Raw genomic sequence first — 13376 nt, forward strand, 5'->3', positions numbered from 1 at the left:
AATAAGAAGCTGTGAGGAATTTCAATAAGAGAGTGAAATGATTCCATTGGTATAACTACTCTTGCTACTCGGTTGGATAATAGATCACAAGGGGGACAAATAGAAAGGGGCAGTGGTTAAAATTGTGGTTATAACATAAGCAGTTAGGAGCAAAAGCCCTAAACCTTTATCTCTGGATTCAGACTAAGTTGAAATTCTAAGCATACCACTTAATGGTTGTATGCCCATGAGCAAGATATTTAACCTCTTTGTATCTCAGTTTCCTCATCCATAAAATGGGAATAATAATAGTAATTGCCTCATGAAGTTGATAGATTAGATTGTATGTAAAAGGCTTGGAACATTGCCTGGCCCACAGAGTTAAGTAAGTGTTTAAAAACCCATAAATAAGGCCCTCTTATGGAATAAAATGTGAAGTGGGCAATAAAATGTGCTCAGTTGCTTGTACTGTTTGCCTTATTTGGGAAAGAATACACAAGAGTTACTGCTGTGCAGAGTCCTTTGCACAGCTCTTCTGCAGTAACAGTGTATAGCTAAGGCATAGTACTAGTATGTCCAAGTTTCAGTTAACATGGTGCCATGCAAAGTGAGAGCTGCTTGTATAAGAATTAAGCCTCTGTAGATGGGAAACCTTTGATGGCCCCTTAATCCATAGTTGACAGCAGGAGTAGGAGGTTTAAAGGTTTTGAAGTATTTTTTAACTTTAGATTTTGGTGTTCACAGGTTTCTGTGGACATAGAATTCTTGTGCCAGTGTGTGTGTGTCTTAACTCTAAGTTTTTGTTAGGGGTCAGTAAGCCAGTTTTAGGGGATATAGCAAATTAACAAGTCTTTCTGGCCATGCCTTCAAAAGACCTCAGATTGAAACAGGAGAGCCCCCCTTTAAAAATTATTATTATTTAAGACCTTTATTAATGGGTGCTTGCAGTTTGTTGATTTTTTGAAAAAATCAAGTTGTAAACTTTTATTACAAATTAAAATTGAGGTTCTTAAAAATCTCTCCTTGACCAGATATGAAACAGTTTAAAAACCTTTAAAGGTGTATTGAGAAAAACCAGGCTTTAAAAAAAAAAAACCACACAAAACACTTTTGTCATTACCAAAAAGACGTCTTTAGGTAAAAATAATAATAACCCCATTCTGCATAGATAATGCAGATAGCTGTTTATCTGGTCAGTGGGCAAAAAGCAAGCACTTAAGGTCTTCGGCTCCAGTCTTTTGTTCATTTTTTATTCCTGGAATTCCATTTTCATTTCTTCGTGTTGGATGACTGAACCGGATGATGGTAGAGATGGTAAGCCAGCATTTACTCAGCCCCGCGAGTAAATGGGAGTCAAAAGCCTCCGGAGCGGACGAATTCTCAGATGGTGGATCGGCTGCTTTTGTTTCTTTGCCATCTTGTGGCTTAGGGTTTTCTGGGCATCTGTGTCCGTAATTGAAGTTGCAGCGGTACTGATGTTGAGGTGGCTGCTGACCCTGGGTCTCATCTTGATTTTTCTTACCTTCCTCGTTGCCATCCTCTCTAGGTTGTCTTTGTCGAGGAAGGAGCCCTGCAGAATTGTCGTCTATAAGCCCGATACATATTCTGTCTCACTGGTCTACTTTGTTCTCCTGCACCCTGGTTGTCAGCACCTTCCATCACTTCTCTCCGCAGGGGAGGGTTGGCATACTGTGGTCGACACCCATAGGGTCTCTGCATGTAGTAAGGTGGGATCCATTGCCTGTGGTTGCGCCGGTGCTGTTGGGCCTGGCCTTCGGGAGCACTTTCCAATGCCTCCTTCTTTTCCCCACTCTCACTATTCTGGTAATTCTGCCGGTAATTGCGTGGAAGACCCCTGCGAAGTGGATAGCGTCTATAATGGTTACGTCTGCTGCATATTTACTGCGTTGCACTGGAACCTCCACCAGGGCCTGTCAACATTTGCTGCATCCGCACCCTTTTCTCCTTCAACAACATCCAACTGCACAGTCTCTCCATCTCCTACACTGTGAAGGTACTTCCTGGGGTGGTTATTCTTTACGGCAGTCTGGTGTACAAATACATCTTCCTTGGTGTCATTCCTGTTGATGAAACCATATCCATTTCTTACACTGAACCATTTCACTGTTCCCAAAACCTTCCTTGCCATGACTTTCTTGTCCCCGCTGGCAGGTGCTGCGGACTGCGCTGCTGCCGTGGTGCTGGACTTGGAGTCTGAGGCGCTGAGGGCGGGGTCAGCAGGCGGCTGCTGGGTCTTGGTCTTGCTGCTCTGGGTTGCTGTGATGGTGAGCTGGGTGGGTTGCGGCTGCTGCGGCTCCTCCTGGGCTGCTCAGGGCTTCTGGAGTCCTTTTTTTTATTCTTCTCCCTTTTTATTTTAAGTAGGCTCCATGTCCATCTTGGGCCTTGAACTTAAGACTCTTGAGATCAGGGTTCACATGCTCTACTGCCTGAGCTGGCCAGGTTCCCCCCACCCAAAAAAAAAATTTCATGAAGGTAATATTTCTCATGTCATTCTCTGTATATTTGTTGGTTAGAGGATATTTATTTTAGCCCTCTCTATTCACGTCTTAATCTCAGTTTCTTTGTTTTACATTCCCCTCTCTGTTACCAAGAGATTATGGATTCCATTCATGTATTCACTGGTTGGTTATTAAATATCCATTTTATGTGAGGCATTCATGGTTAGATACTGGACAGGGAAATAAGAATGCATAATATGTGGTACAGTCATTTCTTCTTGTTTGAGGTGCACAGGTTCTCCAGAGTGCTAACACTGAATTAGCAAATACTGAACCTTTGTTCCCAGGTTAGGTTTCTGTGCACCTCTCTGCACATTTTCATCGTCCCATCAATGCATAGCCATGTTTTGTGTCAATTTCTGTATGAACACATTTATCATATACATTGTTGATTCAGTGACACTGAGCAGAGGGCCAGCAACACTGTACCTCATGCCTGAACAAAGCTTACTGACACAGGCATTTTCTTTGTAAGGCACATTATAGCCTTCTTAACACTTAGAACTCTATAGACAGCACTTTGACACCAGGCTTGAAGGTCATTAAACAGTGAAATCACCAAAAAAAAACCGACACAGATGTGAAAAATCATGTCACTGCATAGACTGGGAAAAGGGCACTTTTTTACAGTATGAGAACTAAAACAATAAGGCAGAGCATAACCTTTCTGACCTCATCTGGGAATATGCACAACAGATGACTCAAATTTTTCACTGCTCTGCACATCTTCACAAATGACTGTGAAAGTGCTATTAATATTGATTTTAGTGTTACAAAAACATTTTAGTGAGCAAACTCAAATACAGAATCCTCAAATAAGAGAATCAACTATACTTGTTTCCAAGAAAACTTACAATGTTTCAAGGGGGAATTAAGATTAAGTTCATACATAGCTATTGTACAGGACACTATAATTCATAAGGGCTATAAATGTAATGTTTATTTCATCATAGAAAGGGGAGGTTAAGGGTTAGAAGGAATCATGGAAGCTTCATTTTTGTATCTTTGTTAAAAACTAGGTTTGAATTTAGCTGAAAGATGATTCCAGGAGTGAACAGTTACTGAGGTAAGAAAGGGCTGTTTAAATTTCAGATGGTAATAAAGTATAATTATCCCCTAAAGGAAATCAAACAGAAGTAATGGGAGGAAAAGCTAGACAGGTAGTTTGAGACTATATCAAGCAGGTCCTGATCACCAGGACTTTTTTAGTCAGAAGAAAGAACCTGTTTAAGCTATTTGTTCAATTACTCAATAAATATTTATTGGATATCTGCTATCACCAAGCCTGTTACAGGCACTGGGGATCTTTAAGTGAGAAAGACAGTTTGTGTCTTCTGGATGTTTTCAGTCCAGAAGGGGAGAAAGACAAGAAAATACACATGTCTGTTATAGTACACTAGTTTTAGTTTTAGGTCAAGATAAAGAACAGGGTGCTTTGAAGTGCATATAGGCAGATCTCCAGAGTTAAAGGAAGATTTCTTGGAGGAAATGACATTTAAACTAAAATCCGATGGTAAGGTGAAGTGAGGCCAGGGGCAGGGATGGACAGGCAGAGGGCTTTCAGACAGAGGGAACAGCTTGTACAAAGTTCTAGAGGTGAGAATGACAGTGATGGGACTAAAAAAGTAAACTGATACCACATATGAAGGACCTTTTTTTGTCCAGTTAAGGAATTTGGACTTCATCTTGAAGGTAGTAAGGAAGACTTCGTAGGATTTAAAATGGGTGCATAGATAGGATTGGTATTTCAGGAAGAGTTTGCTTTGGTCCCAGCATGGTGGGAGATAGAGGAGAAGCAGAGACTTTAGTTACAATATTGTTGGCAGTAATCTGGGTAAGAAATGGTTGGGACCACCAGTCTCAGGTAGTGGCAGTGTAGGTAGAGAGAAGTAGATGGATATATTAGTGATACTTACACACTACAGGAGAAAAGGCCAGGGAATGAATTTGATGCTGGGTGGGAAGAGGGGAGGGAAGTCATCAGTTATAAGGCTGAAGCCGTAACTGTGGATATTCCTGTCCATTGATACATGAAGAAGAAAATGTTTGGGGAAGGTGGCGATGAATTAGTGATGGACCAACATGACCAACATTAAATGTTGGAAAACTGAATCTGGTCACGGTTTGAAGGATGAATAAATAGAGAATACACCCAAAATGGAGAGATTGTTCAGTGGCTCTTGTATTTATTTGAGAGAGAGAAAGAGCACACACAAAAGCGGGGGGGGGGGGAGTAGCAAATTCTCCAGCTGAGCAAGGGAGCCCAACGTGGGGCTTAATCCCAGGACCCTGAGATCAGGACCTGATCTGAAGGCAGACATTTAACTGACTGAGCCATCCAAGCACACCCATCCTGCCCCTAGGTTCCTGCCTTTTTTTTTTTTTTAAGATTTGATTTGAGGGCGCCTGCGTGGCTCAGTGGGTTAAAGCCGCTGCCTTCGGCTCAGGTCATGGTCTCAGGGTCCTGGGATCGAGTCCCGCATCGGGCTCTCTGCTCAGCAGGGAGCCTGCTCCCCCCCCCCCCCCGCCTCTCTCTGCCTGCCTCTCCATCTACTTGTGATCTCTCTCTGTCAAATAAATAAATAAAATCTTTAAAAAAAAAAAAAGATTTGATTTGAGAGAGAGAGTGAGTGGAAAAAGCAGACTCCCCACTTAGCAGAGATCCTAATGCAGGGCTCAATCCCAGGACCTTGAGATCACGACCTGAGCAGATGCTTAACTGACTGAGCCACCCTTGCCCCTGTATTTTTAATGCAGCACGACAGGTCTTGGAGATTAATGGGAAGTAGGCATTGAGAGAAAAGACTCCCAGAGATGACTCCAAACGTCCAAGAATTGTATGCAGTCTACCCAGCTTAATGACATGCCCTCAGATCATTTTTCAGGTTGAGAAATAATAAGCTGCCTTCATGTTGGCTCCTTTTCAAATATGTGGAAACTAATATTGTTAAAAAGCAGCTCTAACGCATAAGAAGAATAATTTTTTCACCCTTGGGACTTGATAAAGCTAATTTCTTTTTGAGTATCTCATATATGTATTTCATCAATCCTTGTGAAAAATGTTACCCCTGATCAGGGTGCCCATAAAAATAGTAGTCTGTGAGGTAAGGGCTGTGAGAAGAGGCAGTCCCTCTCTTTTCTTGAGCTCTTTGCCCTGTTTCTGTTAGTTCAGGAATGCGTTATAAAATACCATAAAAGAAGTCAAACATGCAGGAAAAAAAAGGAAAGATGTTTAATCTTTAATCTTTAGGGTTATTAAAGAGGATTAAGAAGTTAACACTTAAAGCTAAAAATAGAAAACTTTGAAGGGATGGAATAAAGTTTAAATAAAGTTTTTAAAACCCAGTGGGTAAAAAAGGGCATAAACAGTAAAACTGATGAGACTTAAATAAGATAGGAAACTGAAATCAACAGTAAAGATCAATCAAGAGGTTTGATTAAAAATAAGTGAGATGTAAAGCAAGATAAAAGGCTGAGAGTCAGCCATCAGACAGGAATTTAAGAACATAAAATTGAAAAGTTAAAGGCAAAGCTATCCATTAAGAAAAAAGAAGAACTAACAGATACTAAAAACAAGTGGTAAGAGGAAAGGTGTAGGCAGTTTTGGAAGTCTAATATAAAGGGCAGTTTTTAAAAATAGTGAACACCAAAGTGGGTTTTGGGGGACACTTAGAAAATGCTCCACGAAGAAGATATGTTACACCCAAAGTTTTAGAAATGTTTAGTGTAGTCCGCTCTTGGAGACTCTCAGTGCAGTTTAGAATTATAGTCTCTGAGAAGTGCTATAGTAATAAAATTGCCTTTGTTTTACATAACATCTCCCAAACCTTACCATGTTTTTACCAGATACTAGCATACTGTTTTAGAAGAAAATAAAAATGGAAATCTTAAAAGTTACAGAGATAGACAGTAAAAAAGAAGTCTGCTGGACTTGAGGCTGGATTTGGGTTGGGCCTGGCATTCCTAGGAAATAAGTGTCCAGCACTGTTCAGCTAGCCTCCAAGATAACACATGACACCCTTCCCTTCTCGTCCTCCATCCAGAGTTGTCTTCAAAAGCTTTTTCTGTGCAGACAGGGCACTGATAGAAAATATATGCTGCTGAGCCAGAAGAGTGGAAACTGATCCTCAGCAGAATTAAATCAGCTCAGCCATGGGACACTACCCTAGCAAATGAAGCGAGAGGTTTTTATATAGGTTTTATATAGCTGTTTTTCTTTTCCTTAAGAGGGATTAAGTTTTTCACTATGTAAAAACAATTTTAAACAAATGTGTTTCTTTGCACACTGTTTTTCATGGGTTTTTTTCCTTTTAGATTTTGTCTACATGAACATTTGTTTTTATATAGTTGATAGTGGTTAGTGTTCACCAGTTTTGGGTATTGAGAGCTCTTTCTCTATGGCAGGGAGAAAAAATATTTTCTAGTATGGCAGCCTCTGCCTGTTCCATTGCTGTATTGTTCCAAGCACCATTGCTGCCACATTTTGGAAGCAACTTTTTATCCTGCTTTCCTGAACCACTTAACACCTTCTTTTCTTTTGCCCCCAATAGAACATCCCCTCCCCCAAATCTTACTGCCACCAGAGTGCCTCTCCGAAAAGTAACTCTTTAACATCAATGGACTAACTTAGAGAATGGTTGGGACAGCTTTTTTGTAAGCCTGTCATCTGCTGCCAACTCATGGTAGCAGCAGCACCTGTGCTAGAGGGAGAGTAGAAGGGCTTCTACATGTCATCAAGACCCATGAACATCCAGACATTTCCTAGTTTAATGATTTGTGCTCTTGGGCCCTTAAATGCTTTGTTCAACCAGCCACCTCGTGGAGTGAATTATATAATTTTATTTTGGCATTTTGAAAGCTCAGAATTCTGCATTTTTTTATATTCCTGAATTGTAGACATAAACCTCATGCTAGGGGCGCCTGGGTGGCTCAGTGGGTTAAGCCTCTGCCTTCGGCTCAGGTAATGATTCCAGGGTCCTGGGATCAAACCCTGCATCCTGCTCTCTGCTCAGCAAGGAGCCTGCTCCCTCACCCCCTGCCTGCCTCTCTACCTACTTGTGATCTCTCTCTCTCTGTCAAATAAGTACATAAATGAATACCTCATGCTAGATAATTTCTCTTCTTTCTATAATAGCTTAAAAGTCTTTGTTTTTTGTATGATTTGCTTTGGGATGTTCAGTTCCAGTAGTAGATAAGAATGAGTTTAGTGAATCCCAAAAAAGTTAGAGACTTTATCAGCTGATGTCAGATTACCACTAAAGGAGAAAATACTGCTTTATGTAAAATAAAACCATAGCTCACACTTGGTGGTACCACAAGATTAATAAGGAGAGTGAATTTCAAAATACAAATTCTCCTGAGTGTAAAGTAGCAGTTCTATGCTGGCGCTTGTAGTTGTAGGTGCTTGTCCTCTCTCTTAGTAATACTCATTTCCAGGTCTTTGGCCACTTCTTAATAATAAGATTGCTTTTGCCTTGCTATACACTTATGTCCTTAAAATCTTCATTTCAATGTCTATACTGTGGGCCAGGTAGGCTGCCAGATACTGTGACTGTAAAGTTCTGCAGCAGTGAATGAGATGTGGGTAAGTAATAGACTTATGCTAGTTTACTCTAAGGGGCCACATAAAGAATATCTTCAAACTAAAAATAATACATACTGGCAGAAAAATAACCATGTGTGCTGAATGGTAGGCACACTGACCATTTCATCTCTTATATGTGAGAACTATCTCTGAGATGAGGAACTTTGAGACCCAAAGGGTTGATTTGTTCAGGAACCCGAGACAGAATTCAGGCCTTGTTAACTTCTAATAAATTATTGGTCAGTTAATATACATATTATTTTGCTTTTCTACAAAACAGCCATAAAAGATGAAGCAGATTATGAAAATACATAAATGTGTGTATTTTTCCTTTAGGGTGGCCTTGTGTTTTGGAACAGTTCCTGGAAATGGGGCCCATTTTAATGTTCGAAAATGGGTTGCTATCAAACGACTCATTTTATTTGGTATTGCTAACCACTGAAGTTTTAAGGAAAGGGAAATAGTTTTATAGTTTCTTCCTCCCACAGGTCATAATTTAGTTGTGGACATCAGGATGTTTTTCTTGGCTTATCTCATTCATGTCGTTTTTCTTGCACATCTGTTACATAAATTACTAAACTATTTCCTTGGAAAACTGCCAGTTTAAGTCACACTTAATAGTGATCAAGAGGTCAGTAACTGTTGGAAAAGAGAATTAAATGACAGACTTTGAGGGGCAAAAATCCAACTACCATCCTGGTTCAAGTATTTTTTGTTTTGGATCAGTTCCTAAATTTTCTATGGCATTGGAATAATTATGTGTGGCTTCTAGTGTTTCCCAAAAGACTTTATAAACAATTATTGACTTTTTAACATAAAAAGATATTTTAGTCATAACTTCCATAAGTTTTTAATATTTGAGTGATCAGTTTATGTATACATTCTAATCTGGTACATAGTTTGGCCTGTGAAACTAAATTTGGAAATACTGACTTCTTTAAGTCTTCACTCATTTTATGTTACCTTTCCTGACCTTGAATTCTACGTAAACTATTAAGTAATAATTTTCTGTGGTGTTTTTTGGGGAAAAGTTGCATTTTAGGACAGCTTTACACTTAAGTGATGAACATACTAATTATTAGAAATTTCAGAAACTTTAAATATAAGTTTTGGCTTTTGTAAACTGATATTGAATCATTACTGGAGATTTTTCTGGAGTGTTAGGAATACTTCCATAAGCAAGAGAAGACCAAGTATTTATTTAATGTAAATCTGAAATTGTATGGATTTGGAATGCTAGTTTGTAAGCTTGAAATCTTTAAATAAAGATGTCATTTGGAGTATTGATAATCTGTAATAAGTATGTTTACAGATTAGAAGAGAAACTATGTCATGAGTCAGTCAATATCAGTTACTGATAAAAGTTCTTGAGGTTTTTTTGCATTACATTTCCTACTGTGTAACTATTCTCCTTTCTAAAGTGTAGATTTTTTTTTCAAGATTTATTTTAGGGAATGAGAGACCATGCGAGAGTGGGGATTCTGGGGAGGGAGAGGAAGACAGAATCTCCAGCAGACTTAACTGAGCGCAGAGCTGACAGGAGGCTCAGTCCCAGGACCCCAAGACTATGAGCTGAGCTGAAACCAAGAGTCAGATGCCCAATTGACCAAACCACCCAGGCACCCCTAAAATGTCACAGATTCTTGATTTCTTCGTTGAGTTTTGACTTTTTAAAATAAATTTAAACTTGTTAACAGGAGATAATGTATAGTTTTGTTATGATTCAAATCTGATATCTTTGAGAACAAGTCACTTAGCTAAGCCAGTCACTGGCATCAACAAGGCAGCTTGGTTTAGTTATGCTGCAGCTCTGGGGTTGTTGTAACTTAATTTCTTTGTGAAAAACAACTCAAGAAAAGCAGCCTCCAGTACTGGTACTGAAGGTGGCAGAGCCCAAGAAAAAGATAATTAACAGACAGAAAATAGTAGCATTACAAAGTGTATTTAGAGGGGAACACATTGGGTTTTATAGTACATTGGATTGATGATAATCAAATGTATACAGAAACAGTAAAAAAATTATAAAGTGTTCTGCCATGCATAAGTTTCTTACCTAAGGAAGAACTCTTGATGAATTTCTTGGTTACTCTGTGTTGGGAAAGTATAATCTGTACAGAATACTTTAAACTTTTGACCAAATCTGGAAGACTATCTTCTACAAACATTTGTGTTTTTGTAATTGTGATGGTAAACAAAGGTCTTCAGTTAATCGTTCATAAATGTTAGGTTTGTTCTTAGTCTTTTCTATCTGGAGAGTATGTTTAGTATTTAATTTGCTTCTCATTGTCCCCCCACAAAAAACTGAAAATATATTTTTATAGAATTTATCTTTCTACTTTATCTGTAAATGATACAGAGTCTAAAAATTTGAGTTAAGATTATAAGAATATTGAGCTGTATCAATCACCAGTGTTCTGTAACAGGAAAAATCAAGAGTGATTAAATTTTATATTCCCAGTTCCCACCTCCATGATAGTACTGGACTGAGCTGTAACTGAAATTGAAGGCCAACATCACTCAAAATGGATCAGAGAATTTGGTAGTAGAATGTTGGAAGAATAGCATTTCTTAGAAAAGAGTATGTATAGCCCTTAATTTTCTTACAACTTAAAACAATTAGAATTTCAGTTAGAATTACATCAGCTGGAGGTACTTTTCTGTTGTCATATCATGTGAGGAAGGAAAAACTAAAATGGTGTTTTGAACATTAATACATTTTTTATGGTTTTCATGTCTTAGGCGGGCACTTGAGTTTGGATTTAAACAGTTTTTCCATTTGTGCTATGTTTTTAAAATGTTTTAGGTGTCCAGTTGTACTATCTAAATGGATCTTTGAGTATCCAAAATTACCTTAAAAAGAACTTTAGAAAGTTGAAGCTTTTAAAAGAACTGTGGGACCCCCCCCCCCATTAAAACCTGTCAGTAAAGTATTCTTTAATATTTATTTGGTGTTAATTTTTTTTACTGTGATAGCTAAAGGATGAGGTTTAGTATTTCAGTGCAAATTCTTTATGGTTATTTTGAAAAGCAGAGTTTCATGTTTCAGCATTTAGTGTTTTAATGTTCCCTCTTGAAAAGTAAAGAGGAAAGCAGAAGGTGCATAATCCAGCATAGTCCTCTGTGTAAATAGTGAAATCATAAATAATACACATATGAGCATCCCACATATTTATTACATAAGTGCATTGGAATGGTGCATATGTTTTTTAAGTAACCAGGTTACTCTCCTGGAATCTTACTACAGCAGAAGAATGATTAAGAGAACCTCAGATTTTTGATGTCTTCAATTTCAGTTTTTCCCCATTCAAACTATTTGTTTTACCTTGCTTTTTAGAGTATTTTTGTTTGTGTGGGGTTACATTGGTTTCTCCTTTTCAGTTGGATACTTTGTATTTAAGATTTAGTAAAACCAAAGGAAATGTAATTTCCATGACTTTCTTTAAAGATTAATTCAGCATTTAGTTCTTTTAGTAGTACAGTTTGTGATGTCTTTTTTTTTTTTTTTTTTTTTTAAGATAGAGAAAGGAAGAGGGGCAGAGGGAGAGAGAGAGTCTTAAGCAGGTTCCATCCTCAGCACTGAGCCTGATGCAGGGCTCCATCTCACCACCTTGAGATCATGACTTGAGCTGAAATCAAGAGTTGGACGTTTAACCGAGTTACCTGGATGCCCAGAGGTCATCTTAATATATTAACTGGCAAACTTTTTCTTTTAGGTCATGTGGTATTACTAATTCTCTGATTGATAGGGCATTGAGGCATAATAGAACAGGGCTTTGGAATTAGGGAACCTAGCAGAGTTTGAACATCAGTTGTTTACTAATCATGTGATAGTGAGTTTATTTAACTTTTGTTCCAGGGGGTTGCTATTAAATATATTTTTCCTTCCTGTTCACTCATTTTTTCTATTTGGTTGAAGGGGCTGCTGCTGGTAATGACAGCATGGCAGCAGTAGAGAGAAACTGGCCAGCATTAGGTTTGTTACATTTTTTTCTTCTGAACTTTCCAGTACTTATTTTACTAGTTTTCTTCTTCTGGTGTGGAGGGAAGACTGTAGTTTGTTCCTCATATTAGTACATCAGCTCTTTTATATCTAAAATCCTATATAATCAAATATGATAATAACATTCGCTTTAACAACATGAATTCTTTTACTGAACCATTGCTTATGTTATGACATTTTTCATTGCAGTGTGTTTTATTTTCAGATCAAGAAAAGACTTTTTTTTATGGGTAGCAGATACCCAGCCAAGTAGATGAATCAGTTTTTCCACCTCCTTGCCCCATTTCTATGCAACCTCAGATTTCTGCTAGCAAAGAAAGTTACGGATTTGTTCATTTAGGAGTACTAGACTTCTTGGTTGTTGATTACAAATTTGATTTCTATTCACAGGACTGTAATAACATGTTACTTGATTTTAAAATATGAGTATTGAACCTGTAAAATGTTGAGCTTGCAGACAAGGGCAATGTGGTAAAGGCTATCCCATGATGAAAAATGAATATCACATCGTCTATTATCAAACTTTCAGAGCAAGTATTCTTAAAACTATTGTCCTAATTTTGGGCCAGAAGCTTTTAAAAAGAGAAGAAAAACAAAAACAAAAAAACAAGCATTAACAAAGGAACTTGTTACCTGAGAAAACTTTCTCTTTTGGTGTTCATTTTGTGGGTGTTTTTATAAAATTTTTTAAGTTATTGAAAGATTGAAACTTTATAGAGAGCATACAGTAGTTTAACCTGTATTGTAAAAGTATCTTCTGAAATCTTTGTGACATTGAGATGAAGAGGTGACTTTTAAGTGTATGTTTTAATGTTCAGGACTCATTCTTTCCTAAAAGAATTTTTTGAAAATGTGTTAATTTAAATATTAGGTACTTGAATGGTTCCATATAGTTTTACACATATAGCACTTGGTATGTGTGTATTACATATACTTGCATTTACTAGCCTGATAAAACAAGACTTTGGAAGTACAAATAATACTTAACATGGTCTACCATGATGCTAATTTGCCTAAAAAGAGTTAAAGTGTTGCTAATGATGTTGCATATAATGATGATACAGTACTTTCTATTTTTAATGGCATTTAATACTTTTCCCTTGGTTTCAGTATAATATTCATGGGAGGAAATTCAGAAAATACAGGAAAGTATAATATATGTGCTGCTGAAGTGAGCACAATACAGGAAAGTATAAAGAAAAAAATACTGTTATTTAAGCCATAACTTTAAAAGCTGTGTTTCTGTCTCTTGCTGCCTGTTTTCCTGTTACTTGGACTCTCTGTGTCTCTAAGT

General features: G+C 37.8%; 1 protein-coding gene and 1 pseudogene across 3 annotated transcripts in view; one reads left to right on the plus strand and one right to left on the minus strand.

The window, feature by feature from the left end:
• The window catches only part of CLINT1 (clathrin interactor 1), a 60087-nt gene that overhangs the window by 15755 nt on the left and 30956 nt on the right, over positions 1 to 13376 (plus strand). The gene's annotated exons all lie outside the window — the stretch shown is intronic.
• On the minus strand, positions 933 to 3389 carry LOC309861938 (Y-box-binding protein 1 pseudogene; annotated as a pseudogene). Its single transcript has 2 exons — positions 3353 to 3389; positions 933 to 2304 (listed from the first exon to the last, which is right to left on the minus strand). The product of its transcript is annotated as a Y-box-binding protein 1 pseudogene (transcript).

Source organism: Mustela nivalis (assembly GCF_964662115.1).
Source record: "Mustela nivalis genome assembly, chromosome: 3".
Taxonomy (NCBI): domain Eukaryota; kingdom Metazoa; phylum Chordata; class Mammalia; order Carnivora; family Mustelidae; genus Mustela; species Mustela nivalis.